The following is a 14,424-nucleotide window of genomic DNA, read 5'->3' on the forward strand; positions in this document are numbered from 1 at the left end:
CATCAGTCTACTCTCGATCATCAGAGATGTGATGGAAGGGGTCAGGAACAGCATTATCAAGTGTCATGTATTCAGCAATAACCTGCCAGTCTACTCTCGATCATCAGAGAAGTGATGGAAGGGGTCACCAACAGCACTATCAAGCGGCATGTATTCAGCAATAACCTGCTCAAGTGTGCTCAGTTTGGGCTCCGCTAGGGTCACGCAGCTCCTGACTTCATTACAGTCTTGGTTCAAACATGGACAAAAAAGCTGAATGCCAGCAGTGAGGTGAGAGTGACTGCCCTTGACATCGAAGCAGCATTTGACCGAGCATGGCATCAAGGAGCCCTAGCTAAACTGGAATCAGGGGAGAAACTCTCCTCTGGTTGGTGTCCTACCTGACACAAAGGAATATGGTTGTGGTGATAGGAGATCAATCATCTCAACCTCATGATTTTTAAAATTCGTTCATGGGACATGGGTGTCGCAGGCTGTGCCAGAATGTATTGCCCATCTCTAATTGTCCTTAAGGGGCAGTTAAGAGTCAACCAGCATGGTAGCATTGTGGATAGCACAATTGCTTCACAGCTCCAGGGTCCCAGGTTCGATTCCCGGCTTGGGTCACTGTCTGTACGGAGTCTGCACATTCTCCCCGTGTGGCGTGGGTTTCCTCCGGGTGCTCCGGTTTCCTCCCACAGTCCAAAGATGTGCGGGTTAGGTGGATTGGCCATGCTAAATTGCCCATAGTGTCCAAAATTGCCCTTAGTGTCGGGTGGGGTTACTGGGTTATGAGGATAGGGTGGAGGTGTAGACCTTTGGTGGGGTGCTCTTTCTAAGAGCCGGTGCAGACTCGATGGGCTGAATGCCAGCAGTGAACTGTAAATTCTATGATTCTATGAACCACATTGCTGGGGATCTCGAGGCACATAGGCCAGACCAGGTAAGGATAACCAGGTAATTTCCTTCCCTAAAGGACATTAATGAACCAGATGGGTTTTTACAACAATTGACAATGGTTTTATGGTCATCATTAGACTTTTTAATTCCAGATTTTTATTGAATTCAAATTTCACCATCTGCAGTGGCGGGATTTGAACCTGGAACCCCCAGAGTACACTGGTCTCTGGATTACCACTATGCCACCACAGGGTATCTCTGCAGGGGTTGCTTAGGGTCGTATCATAGCCCCAGACATCTTCAGCTGCTTCATCAATAACCTTCCTTTCATGACCAGGTCAGAAGTGAAGATGTTTTTGCTGATCACTGCACAATGTTCAGTGCCATTCATGACACCACAGATACGGAATGAGTCCATGTCCAAATGCAGCAAGACCTGGATAATATCCAGCTTGAACTGACAAGTGGCAAGTTCAATTTTTGCCACACAAGTGGCAGGTAATGACTATCTCCAACAAGTGGTGATCCGCAGGGATCAGTGCTGTTCGTAGTATATATAAATGATTCGGAGGAAAATGTAACTGGTCTGATTAGTAAGTTTGCAGACGACACAAAGGTTGGTGGAATTGCGGATAGCGATGAGGACTGTCAGGATACAGCAGGATTTATATCATTTGGAGACTTGGGCAGAGAGATGGCAGATGAAGTTTAATCCAGACAAATGCGAGGTAATGCATTTTGGAAGGTCTAATGCAGGTAGGGAATATACAGTGAATGGTAGAACCCTCAAGAGTATTGAAAGTCAGAGAGATCTAGGTGTACAGGTCCACAGGTCACTGAAAGGGGCAACATAGGTGGAGAGGGTAGTCAAGAAGGCAATATCGGGCAGGGTTCCCTTGTCAGGCACTCAATAACTGATTAAGGAACACAGCATTGAGAATGCAGGGTGGGGGTGGTGCTTACTGAGAGACAGCCACTCCCCGTTGCCCTTGTTGCCAATGTTCCTCACCCCTTGTCAGTGATGCTTACCTGGCAATCCTCATTCCACCGTCCCTCTCCTGTGCCTGGGACTATGGCGATCCTGCCTCAGCTGTGTGTAGTACTAGCAGCAATCACCGGTCTCCCTAGTCGAGCTGCTGGCCTCTGCTGAGGCACTTGGCAGGTGGGACTTCTGCCTACACAGGCTTGATCATGAGCAAGGCCCACCACTACCCAGTTAAGTGTCTGATTAGCAATTGGGGCAACACAGAGCTCTCTTGTGAGACACCTGTCTCCTCCATTAAATGCCATGAAGTGCAAACCACAACAGTGCATTTTAATATTCTTACAGCCTGCAGTTATTAACAACATTCTGTAAAGCAGGATTTTGTCAATTCAAATGTGTAGGTTACTGTGGTGTTCCTACCTGGTCTGACTTGATAATGTGTTGATAGCTAAAATTGCTTTCAAATTTGTAATGAAATTGATTGACGCAACCTTTGCAGGGAGTACTTTCTAATGGATTGCATCTATTCCCCGGTATCATAATAGCCTCCATTTATTATGATTGAGTAGGGCAACGACTTGAAAAGGTGACAATAATCATGTACGCCGCCACATTGCAGTAACTAAGTAATGTGCAATGCATAAATTATTCATCCCTACAACTTGTCTATGCTTACAGTTTATGGGATTTTACTGTTGTGCTCTTGATGTGCTGGTTAAAATATGTGCAGCTTAAGGGCACAGGGATAAATATTTTAGATTTTTAATAAATTACCCCCTTCTCCTGCAGAGTTTCTTTTTGCGACACTAGACTTCAGTTGCCCAGAATGCTAATAACACATGCGGTTCTGATCGTGATTTTCAGCCTCTGGGATTTCCAGGAATATTTGATTGCTCACAATTATCCATCCCTGGAACAGTTTGTCGTCACTTTAGCTTTACAAATACTTTAACCAATTTTAGACAGAAAGCAAAGAAAGTCAGGGCTTGGGAATTTATTGTGAAACACATATTTTTACCACATAACTTGCATAACTGTACATATCATTTTTCCTCTATTTTCTTTCCCCTCCCTGTCTAGCCTCTTCCCACCTACATCTGAGACTCTTGCAATACCCTCATCACCTTGACAGTTTCTGGCTCTCTTCACCATGGACATCTCATCCAAACATATGAACAAGCAGGAGGCTTAGGCTCTTCATTCCTTCGTGTCTATTCCGCCATATAATAATGGCTGATCTGCTAATCTCAGATCTGCTTCCCGCCTGCCCCAATTAACCTATCACTCCCTTGCTGGATAAGAATCTATCCACCTCTGCCTTAAATATATTCAACGACTGCTTCCACCACCATTTCAGGAAGAGGGTTCCAACGACTCACCACGACCCTCTGAGTGAAAAGACTTTGCTTCATTTTTATTGGGCGACCCCTTATACTTAGCCCGATCTATCTAAACAGCTGACTTGTAAAGCAGAACACAGCCAGCAGCACGGTCCAATTCCCGTACCAGCCTCCCCGAACAGCTCCGGAATGTGGCGACTAGGGGCTTTTCACAGTAACTTCATTTGTAGCCTACTTGTCATAATAAGCGATTTTCATCTTCGTTCCCCGAAAGGACAGCCTGAGAGCTCTCCGCTTTATCCTTGAAATGAGGCCCAACCAGTCCCTTACCACCACTCTCATCCACCTGACTTTAATTCCTTTAACTCTGTCCGCTTCTTTGAAATGTTGCTCTGGGTGCCCACATGGTATCATAACGACCGTGCCTTTTTATGCGATATGTGGAATATTCCTTGTTCCTGTTCTACTCAGGACCCCCCCCCCCCCCCCCCCACCCATCATCTCTTTTTCTGATACAGTAATGACTGACTGCTGCCGTTTTCAGCCCTTGCTCTGAACTGAAAAACTTTGTTTCTGATTTCCATTCTTCTCTCATCTTCAAAGGTCAATCTCTGATGCTTTCTTTTGCTTAGCTGATATCTCTGTCTCCATTTCTGCAGAAACTACTATTCACCACAAATACACAGGCTTCTACGTCTGCCTTGTTTATACATCCTCACGCACATTTCCTGTAAGGATCCTATTTCACTCTTCCAGTTTCTCACTGTCCCATCACATCTGTTCTGGTGATGCAACTTTCCATACTAACGCTTCAGACGTTTCTTCCAGTTTCCTCAGCTAATGATTCCCCCCTCCCCCCAGCCCACCATGGTTGAATCAGGACCCTCAACTACGGTAATTCCATTTCCCACACTTTACTTTCGCCCCTTCCCCTACAAGCACTATAAGGTTCCCTCATCCTCGCCTTCCACCCTATAAACCCCCATATTCAATGTCCTCCACCATTTCCACCACTAGCATGATGCCATCACCAAAGATTTTCCTTTCCCCATCAGCGTTCCGCAGGGACCACTCCCCTTATGATGCTGCTATCTCATCTTCAGGCATCCTACACCAGATGAATTGCAAGCAATTCAAGAACATAGAACATACAGTGCAGAAGGAAGCCATTTGGCCCATCGAGTCTGCACCAACCCACTTAAGCGTCCCCCCTATCCCCATAACCCAATAACCCCTCCTAACCTTTTTGGACACTAAGGGTAATTTAGCATGGCCAATCCACCTAACCCCATGTCTTTGGACTGTGCGAGGAAACCGGAGCACCCGGAGGAAACCCACTCAGACACTGGGAGGACGTGCAGACTCCGCACAGACAGTGACCCAGTGGAGAATCGAACCTGGGACCCTGGCGCTGTGAAGCCACAGTGCTAATCACTATGCTACAGTGCTGCCGTAACATGACTCACCCCCATCTTCTTGAAGGCAAATAGGGATGGCCAATGAATGAGGGCTTTGCCAGGAATGCTCACACCGCAAGAGGTGAATATAAAATAAAGATCTAGTAACTACTTGGCAAACAGTTTTCTTCCGTCTGCAAACGTGACTCCCCAAACCTCCTAGCTCCTGTCCTTATAATTTTGCACCTTGCTCCCACTCTGACCCTTCCTGTCCTCTGCCTCTTGGGAGTGTTCTAATGATTCCACCATTCACACCTCCTCTAGAATTTTCTTTCTTTACGTCTCCCATTCCCACTCGTTTGAGCCTTACACCATCACACCTTTTGTCATTCAATCTCCTCTGTCTTCCACCCTATCACAGGCCCTTTTGTTCTTTATCCTCATCCTCCATCTTGCACTTGTTCAAAACCAGCTAAGTCTCTATTATTTTTGTCGGTTCTGATGAAAGGGCATTGACCTGAAATGAGACTGATGCTCTCTCCCTCCACAGCTGCTGTCCGACCTGATGGGTATTCACAGCATTTTCTGTTTTATTTCCGATTTCAAACATCTGCAGCATTTTGTGTCTGTATGTTGATGATATTATATAAAGGTGTGTTCTATTACAAACCTGGCAATTAGAAATGGAATAATAAGGGCAGCACTGTGGCGCGATGGTAGCACTGCTGCTTCATGGCGCCAAGGTCCCAGGTTCGATCCCGTCACTATCCGTGTGGAGTTTGCACATTCTCCCCGTGTTTGCGTGGGTTTCGCCCCCACAACCCAAAGGTGTGCAGGGTAGGTGGATTGGCCACGCTAAATAGCCCCTTAATTGGAAAAAATGAATTCAGTACTCTAAATTTAAAATTAAGAAATGGAAAAATAGAGAATGTAATAAGCTAGAATCCAGATATCAATGGATTCTTTTTGTAAATGTGAATGGTTTTAAGATTTGTATGCGTGGCAGTTGCAGACGCATTACCTGTGGCCCATGGCTTTCTGGGCCTGTTCCCGCGGGCGTAAATCCCGTTATGGGGCCGCTGATACTTGCGAGAGGGCCACAGTGAGATTTGCACCAGGGAGATTTCAGATCTCACCTGTCCCCACCGGTGACACAATTAGCCTCACGCCCGGTATAAATTTGCATAGATTTAAATATTCCTAAACAGCATAGGTTCCGAGGATGTCAGATGTTTTGCGGGAATTACTACTGCTCTCCAGCATTCGAGATGACCATGCCGAGGGTGTGGAGACCAGTGTGGCACTTGGTGGTCCGGGACATGGTTGACAGGACACTGGCAGTGCTAGAGGTGAATCGATGATGGGCGGGCGGGGGGGGGGGAAGGGGGGGGTGACAAATGCAGGGTTTTAGATATCCTGGATTATAAACATTTGGCAATTTAAGGGTTAAAAGCCTGGGCTAGAGTGTGTTTGACTGCAGTAGTCATGTTTTTGAAATAATCTTGTTTTGAAGGACCAGAAAGCTTTTCGGAGCCAGAGGTGAAATTGACCATCGTAAGAGCCTGGGTGAATGCACTGTTATTTGACTATAGGAAGACCCTGGGGAGTTAATGTGGTTTCAGTTTGTGGGAATGGTGTCTTTGCTGGGTGGAGATAAGGCATTCAGACATTTTGAGAAAGCTTTTGAGTTGAATTCTGATCTGGCTACCCTTTAGAACACAAAATAAGTATTTTGTTCTCGAAGTAGGGTAGTTTAAAAAAAAAAAATTATTAATAATATTTAAAGCAGTGCAGCCTTGTCAGAGGACTAGAGGGAAGCTGAAACAAACCAGTTGAAACAGCTCTTTGAAGTCATCCAGCCAGTGTCTGCAGGGATTCTAACAGGAGCCAAATCTGTTCCGGAAAGCAAGTTCTTTGAGGAAGTAACAAGCAAGTTAGACAAAGGAGAACCAGTGGACGTGATTTATTTAGATTTCCAGAAGGCCTTTGACGAGGTGCCGCATAGGAGACTGTTAAATAAGTTAAGAGCTCATGGTGTTCAGGGCAAGATCCTGGCATGGATAGAGGATTGGCTGACTGGCAGAAGGCAGAGAGTGGGGATAAAGGGGTCTTTTTCAGGATGGCAGCTGGTGAATAGTGGTGTGCCTCAGGGGTCTGTGCTGAGACCACAACTTTTCACAATATACATTAATGATCTGGAAGAAGGTACTGAAGGCACTGTTGCTAAGTTTGCAGATGATACAAAGATCTGCAGAGGGACACGTAGTATTGAGGAAGCAAGGGGCTGCAGAAGGACTTGGACAGGCTAGGAGAGTGGGCAATGAAGTGGCAAATGAAATACAGTGTGGAAAAGTGTGAGGTTATGCACTTTGGAAGGAGGAATTTAGGCATAGACTAATTTCAAAATGGGAAAATGCTTCGGAAAGCAGAAGCACAAAGGGACTTGGGAGTCCTTGTTCACGATTCTCTTAAGGTTAACGTGCAGATTCAGTCGGCAGTTAGGAAGGCAAATGCAATGTTAGCATTCATGTCGAGAGGGCTAGAATACAAGACCAGGGATGTACTTCTGATGCTGTATAAGGCTCTGGTCAGACACGATTTGGAGTATTGTGAGCAGTTTTGGGCCCCGTATCTAAGGAAGGATGTGCTGGCCTTGGGAAGGGTCCAGAGGAGGTTCACAAGAATGATCCCTGGAATGAAGAACTTGTTGTATGAGGACCTTTTGAGGACTCTGGGTCTGTACTCATTGGAGTTTAGAAGGATGAGAGGGGATCTTATTGAAACTTACAAGATGCTGCGAGGCCTGGATAGAGTGGACGTGGCGAGGATGTTTCCACTTGCAGGAAAAACTAGAACCAGAGGACCATCCCAGACTAGAGGGACAATCCTTTAAAACAGAGATGCGGAGGAATTTCTTCAGCCAGAGGGTGGTGAATCTGTGGAACTCTTTGCCGCAGAAGGCTGTGGAGGCCAATTCACGGAGTGTCTTTAAGACAGTGTTATGGGTGAGGCGTTTCCAGAACCCCAAAATGTATCATGGAGTTCAACCAACCTCTCCCTTTAATGGATTTGTTGCTTTTCCCAGCACACGGCTTTTTCCCTAGGTGTGGGATTACAATTATGGACACAGGGTTTTTAAACACAAAACACTGTTTATTCCATGAACTCAACTTAACATCTTAAATAAACATTGGATCTCTTAACACCCCTTACTTCAAAGATAACTCAGAAAATATTGCAACAGTAAATAATTCCTTAAAATGTTCCTTCAAACTTCCAAGAGACTTAACACCTTTAAACAAAATCACATCAGGTTAAAGGTTTTACTTTAAATCACCCAAATGATCCAGAGATGGTCTTTCATGGCAGAGATCCAGCTCACTGCAAAACACAGACACATTCCCAGCTCTTTTTAAACTTTGCAGCTCTCTGGAAACACACAGACACACACACACTGCTTTTTAAACTGAAACTAAAAACCTGCAAAGCTAAACTGCAAAATGGCTGACCTGACCTCAGCCCCACCCACTCTCTGACATCACGGTTTTCTTAAAGGTGCATTGCTTAAACATCCATGTCTTAAAAGTACTCTCACATGACAATAGAGATAGATAGGTTCTAGATTAATATGGGGATCAGGGGTTATTGGGAGAAGGCAGGGAAATGGGGATGAGAAAATATCAGCCATGATTGAATTTTGCTGGTAGGGACTGCTGGTTTTCAAACAGTCGTGCCAGATTGGTACAGCAGTCACAGGATGTGGAATTTTACGCTCGTTGAAGACTCGATGGGCCAAGTGGCCTAATTCTGCTCCTATGTCTTATGGTCTTATGGCCTTATGGTCTTATTAATCTGATCCATTGGGATGTAGGATGGATTGAAAGCTGTATGATTTTCCTTTCTTATTTAATTGTGAATGGAGATAGTCATTAAGGGTTTTGTATTTGCTGTATTTAGTAGTATTGTTTAAGGGGTAATTGTCAGCTATTTTAGGGTATGATGCTAAGGCGTTTCATAGAATCATAGAATTTACAGTGCGGAAGGAGGCTATTCGGCCCATCAAGTCTGCACTGGCCCTTGGAGAGAGCACCTTACTTAAGCCCAGCAACCACCCTATCACAGTAACCCCACCTAACCTTTTGGACACGAAGGGACAGTTTGTCATGGCCAATCCACCAAACCTGCACATCTTTGGACTGTGGGAGGAAACCGGAGCACCCGGATGAAACCAACACAGACGCGGGGAGAAAGTGCAAACTCCACATAGACAGTCACCCGAGGCCGGAATTGAATCTGGGTCCCTGGAGCTGTGAGGCAGCAGTGCTAGCCACTGCCACCGTGCCGCCCAGTTTAATATTGTGTTAATAATAAAGTTTTGTTTTGATATACAAAATCCTAATTTCTTTGTGCATTCACTCCTGGAGTGAAATATTCTTTCTGCACAGTCTCATAAAATAAAATAAAATTCTGGGGGTTTTGGTCCAGTACCCTGTTGGGATACAGCCACTGTTGGGGTATGATCTGGGGTCGTATTCGGCGGTGGGGGGATTGGCAGCGATGATGGATGGGGGCGGGGGGGAGAATTTGCCACTACAGATGGGCGGGGGTGGGAGATCGTCGTCGCTGATGGATGGGGTGGGGTAGGGCGGATTTCCGACGATGATGGATGGGGAAGGAAGGTTGCAGGCGATGTTGGATAGTGGGGGAGATTTACCGCAATGTTGGGCCGGGTGGGTGCTGAAATTGCCAACGGTAATGGATGAGGAGGGGGGTGCGGCGGCAAGAGATTACCGGCGATGATTTGTAGTCTGGTTGGGGGGGGTTCAGGGCAATGATCGATTTGGGGTTGGGGATGGGGGGAAGATTGGCAGTGATGATGGATGGGGGTAAGATTGCCGGTGATGATGGATAGTTTGGAGGGAGGGGGCGCAGATTGCCAGCAATGATGGGGCGAGTTGGGTGATGGATAGCTGGCAATGATAGTGGGGGTAGGATTGCAGGCGATGATAGATGATGGGGGTGGGGGGCGGATTGGCAGCGAGGATTGGTTGGGGGCTCCTGATGCCCATGGGGGAGTGGAGGGAGCCTATCTCTTAACTTTGAGATCTGTGTGGAGCTTACTGGTGTCTAGGCCACGCCTGTCAAGATTGACATTGCAAAACAGTTTTTTTTGGACCTAGTGGCAGAAAATCTGGAGAGAAAACCTGGCTGTGTCTCTATGGAGAAACATGCTGCTTTTTAGTCAGAACCTGACACTTTGCCATTTTGGGGGAAAATCCCTCCCTATGTCTCAAACGGTTACACTGTACTTCTTTAGTCTTGCACTGATTGAGGAGGTTAGGCACCAGCAACCAATCTTCATATTTTACCTCGTTTTGGGGGATGGGGGTGGGGGGGGGGAAAGAGTGGAGGCCAAGTAATGTATCTCTTCTCATTTCATTCTCGATCTGCGAGTTTCTTACTTGAAAGTGTCATTTGTTAGTTTTTTTTCTGTTCAGCGTCTTCTTGAGGGATCATCTCCTGGGGTCACTTATGTTTCCTCCAAACCTCAATTAAATGGAGCCTGAATAATGAATGTTGTCAGACTTATATTCAGGGGCCGTCATCAGCGATACCTTCTCTGTTCAGAACCGATCTTCATAAACCTGTCGTAGAATGAAATGTTGCTGATTAACCAGTTGCCCTAACCCAGTAACTCTGGAACTACTTGTAGCGCTCTGAGTGCCATCCCTGCTGAGAGTAGGTAACTTGGACAGATATCAAATTGGGTTTTGTACGGCCAAAATGCTGTCTTTGCGAAGCGGGACATTGCAGATATTCGGTTTGTTTGTATAATTCATGTGCAACTTTGTCTTTCGTTTATTGCCTAATTAGTAATTTAAACTCCATTTTTGAACGCTTTCATTTTCCTTTTAAATGTAGCTGTTTAGAGAGTTGCATTAATTTTGTTTAATTACTCTGTGGTTCTGCTCTAAGTTTGTAAGTGTATTGCAGAAAATGTATTAGAGAAATACATTTTCTCTAATTTGAGTACTTTCATTTTTCATAGATTATCATAGAATTTACAGTGCAGAAGGAGGCCATTCGGCCTATCGAGTCTGCACCGGCTCTTGGAAAGAGCACCCTACCCAAGGTCAATAACTCCACCCTATCCCCACAACCCAGCAACCCCACCCAACACTAAGGGCAATTTATCATGGCCAATCCACCTAACCCGCACATCTTTGGACTGTGGGAGGAAACCGGAGCACCCGGAGGAAACCCACGCAGACACTGGGAGGATGTGCAGATTCCGCACAGACAGTGACCCAAGCCGGAATCGAACCTGGGACCCTGGAGCTGTGAAGCAATTGTGCTATCCACAATGCTACCGTGCTGCCCTACAATGCTACCGTGCTGCCCTGCGGCAGTATGCTCACAGAAATGGTCCCAACTGGTCAGAGCCCCCTCCCCAGCACCTCGTAGCCCACCCCTTCACTGCCCCGTCTCTCTATCACTGTCTCCCCCCCCCCCCCCCCCCCCCCACAGAATAGTTCCTCTCCCACCACTCCAACGAATCAAACATTCTGATGTGCATCAACAGGATCTTCTTGCACAGTTGATTGGTCTTCGCACACCCTGAACACTGTTCAGTTACCCCCTTACTCTGCATTTTCAGATTCACCACGCCACCGATGATCCACTTATATTTCTTGTACAGTGTTCACCCCTCTTGCATAATCTATGCTAATTTCCAGCTGCAAAATTATTTATTGCAATGTTTTTCACATTCAACTACCTCCTGATGTAATATCTTTAATGCTTAATTTGCTGCAATGCGTTTGGTTCCAGTATCGTGCTGTGGAGTTCACTGTGCTTTTTTTTTACTTTTACCAATTTGACAGCTCATTCTGCAGTACAGTTTGCATAGTATTCCCTTTTCTCTTAAAGAGTCACGGTTACATTTTCCCTCATTTCCCAGAGCAGTTTCTCAGAACGTTATTTTGCAGTGATTTCCCGTGAGTGTTTGAAGGGACTTTGGTTGTGATCTTGTTTCTGACGTGCCACCGATTGTTTAAGTTTGTTTTGGTTCAGTTGGAACTCTGGAAGCTCCTTAAATTCTCAGGAATGCAATGAAGGTCATTTATCTTTAAAAGTGAATGGAAACGCACTTTCCAAACAACACAACAACTTGCACCTTTACTGTAATCAACCGCCCCAAAGCATCTTCTCAGGCAGAATTTGACACCAAGCCGCGTCAGACAATATTGGGGTGGATGGCGTAAAGGTTGGTTAAATAGGTGGATTTTAAAGAGTATCTCGAGTGAAGAAAGTGGCACGAAGATATTCAGGGTGGGAATTCGAGTGCTTGGGGCCAAGGCAGCCTAAGGCCCGGCTGCTAATGGTGGAGCAATTAAAATCGGGGAATTAGATGAGTCGAGATGTTTTCGAGCATTGTCGGGTTGGCGATTACAGAGGTAGGGAGGAGTGAGGGCATGGAGAGATTTGAACACAAGGAATAGAACTTCAAAATCAAGGTGTTGCTTGACAGCAGCAACCTTGTTCTTCTTATGGTGTCCATCAGTGCTGTTTAATATTGGTTTGAGCGAGAGAGTAATCCGTGCCTATGGGAATTCTGTAAGAGTTCAGTGTTGATGCCAAAACATTACATTAAAAAAAAAAAATTTAGAGTACCCAATTCTTTTTTTTTCCCAATTAAGGAGCAATTTAGCGTGACCAATTCACTTACCCTGCACATCTTTTTGGGTTGTGGGGGGGGGGGGGGGTGTGAGACCCACGCAGTCACGTGGAGAATTTGCAAATTCCACGCAGACAGGGGCCAGGATCGAACCCGGGTGTTTGGTGCCGTGAGGCAGCAGTGCTAACCACTGCACCACAGCGCTGCCCGAACACATTACATTATTGAATGATATTAAGGAGCAACTTCATTAGATTGAATTTTAACCCCCCTCAATTTGTGAGACAGGAGTGCATAATCAGTTCAAATGAAGCATCTCCGTTTTGCCTTCAGTTCCTGCCGATTTCCCATTTAACGCTACTGATTTTAATGGCAGATGAGGCTCCCAATATTTTAACTCAGCAACTATGATGGAACAGTGATGTAAGCCCAAGTCAAGATGGTGCATGCATCAGAGTTGGGTATGTGAAAAGAATGGTACCCCTACCCATCTGTTGCCTGTGTCTTTTTATGGTGGTTGTGACAGTCCTGTCATGTGCACTCTGCCCGAGGCAGATCCTTGGCTCAGTATCTGCGAGTGCTTCATCGGAGTTTTTGTCAGTTGTGAATTTCCATTGCTTTCCACTGGTGGTGGAAGGTTGGAGAGGAAACCAAGGAGGCTAACTGCAGTGCATCCTGTTGATAGCCCAAACTCCTGACACAGCAGTGGTGACACAAGTGTCATAATATACACCAGTATATTATGGTGCAGACACACACACACTGATGGACATGCAGTGGGACCAATCAGCATACACAACACCGCAGCCAACCACCAGTGAGAACACGCACTATATAGACAGGGGACAGGAGAGTTCCCGCTCATTCTAGTAGCAGCCAGCTCGGAGCACAGAGCTCACAGCCTGCAACACAGACGTTCACCATGTGCTGAGTACATCACCTGGTTAGAACTAGGTCAACAGTTAAAGCTGGTATTTCATTTACCCACAGTTCAAGTATGTTAATATAGTTAACCTTATAATAAAATAGAGTTGCACCACTTCCAGTGTTGGTGACCTGTTTGTGATCCAGAACACCCAACACATCTCCAAGTATATGTTAAGGGTAGTGGTTGTGATGCCTATCAAATGGACTGCTTTGACATGAATGGTGTCAATGTTCCGAGTGTTGTTTCAGCCTGCTTTATTCATGGCAAGTGGGAGAGTGCACCCGCAATCCTAACTTGCATCTTGTAGGTGGTGGAGTTGGTTTAGGGCGAGAGGAGGTGAGCCAATTTCTGCAGAATACCTGATTTCCGACTTGCGCTAATAGCCACAGGATTTATGAGCAGGTTCAACAGAGTTTTTATTCAACAGTAACCCTAGGACATTGATGATGGGAGACTCAGTGATGGTAATGCCATTGAATGTCATGATCTGGTGGACAGATATTCTCTTGTTGGAGATGGCACTTGGGTGATGCAAATGTTACTTGCCACTTAATTAGCCTACATCTCTGGATGTTGTCCAAGTCCTACCGTGTGCCAGCATGGACTTCTTCATTATCTGAGGAGTTGTGAATGGAGCTGAACCCTCATCAGTGCGCAGCCCCATTTCTGACTCTATGATGGAGGGCAGATCGTTGATGAAGTAGCTGGACCAAAAGTATAGCCTTGACGGACTCCTGCAGTGATGCCCTGAGGCTGAGATTACTGGTTTCAAAACCACAAGCTTGATCCATTGTGTTAGGTATGACTCCAGTCAGTGGAGAAACATCCCCCTCATTCCCATTGCCCTCAACCTCATTATCGCCAAAGTTGCTCAAATGCTGCCTTAATGTCAAGGTCAATGCCACTTAGAGTTAATTTCTTGTGTCCATGTTTGGCCCAAGGCTTCAGTGATGTCTAGAACCAGGTAGTCCAGGTGGAGCCCAGACTGAATATTGGTGAGTGGGTGCTGCTTGCTAGCACTAGCAATGATCCCCTCCCTCACTTTGCTGATGATTGGGTGTAGGACAATATGGTGATAGTTGGCCATGTTGGATCTGTCCTGCTCTTTGTGGCCAGCAGCAAACCTGAGCAAAGTCCAACGTCGTTGCTTAAAAGTCAATTTTTGCGATGTGCTGAAACAGCTTGGCTAATGCATTTACTCCATTTTAAAGAATAAT

At 45.9% G+C, this 14,424-nt stretch overlaps 1 protein-coding gene across 11 annotated transcripts in view; it reads left to right on the forward strand.

The window, feature by feature from the left end:
- The window catches only part of LOC140429216 (microtubule-associated serine/threonine-protein kinase 4-like), a 651,560-nt gene that overhangs the window by 324,172 nt on the left and 312,964 nt on the right, over positions 1-14,424 (forward strand). The gene's annotated exons all lie outside the window — the stretch shown is intronic.

The sequence above is a fragment of the Scyliorhinus torazame genome, chromosome 9 (genome assembly GCF_047496885.1).
Source record: "Scyliorhinus torazame isolate Kashiwa2021f chromosome 9, sScyTor2.1, whole genome shotgun sequence".
Lineage (NCBI taxonomy): Eukaryota > Metazoa > Chordata > Chondrichthyes > Carcharhiniformes > Scyliorhinidae > Scyliorhinus > Scyliorhinus torazame.